Source organism: Kryptolebias marmoratus, linkage group LG22 (genome assembly GCF_001649575.2).
Source record: "Kryptolebias marmoratus isolate JLee-2015 linkage group LG22, ASM164957v2, whole genome shotgun sequence".
NCBI classification, from domain to species: Eukaryota; Metazoa; Chordata; class Actinopteri; order Cyprinodontiformes; family Rivulidae; genus Kryptolebias; species Kryptolebias marmoratus.
The window spans coordinates 28,261,678-28,262,215 of record NC_051451.1 but is presented as its reverse complement, the minus strand read 5'-3'; positions in this window follow the sequence as shown (position 1 = coordinate 28,262,215).

Genomic DNA, 538 nt, shown 5'->3' with positions numbered 1-538 from the left:
AGGAGGCCTGAACAGGTGTGAGAGGAGGCCTGAACAAGTGTACAGGTGATCTTTCCTGTCGGAAAACGATCTGCTGTCGTTTGCCGATGCCTCAGTGAGGCAATAACCCAGATAAGATGTGATGAAAACATGAATTTTAATGGAGTGAACGGCTGAACGTCACTCCAGAGGTGTGTAGTTTTATGTTGTGTGACCTGATGTCGCCCCCCAGTGGCCGTTTGTCATAATTCTTCTTCAGATGTTTAAAGGATACAGGATAGAAAGCAGAGGTAGAAACAAGCCTCAGAGTCTAATAATGATTAAATATTTATTTATTTTATTTAATATTTCTCCCCCAGAAGCTGCAGCAGAGTTCTTACAGACAGAAACCTGCCTGAAGGCTGCAGGTTTGCTTCCTGATTGAGGACTTTCTGTGTGAATGATTGTCTCATTTGTCTCCATGTGTCCCTGTGATGGACTGGTGACCTGTCCAGGGTGTCCCCCTCCCTTCATCCCTGCACAGAGAAGCAGGTTAGGACCCCTCTCAGGTGAAGTCGCC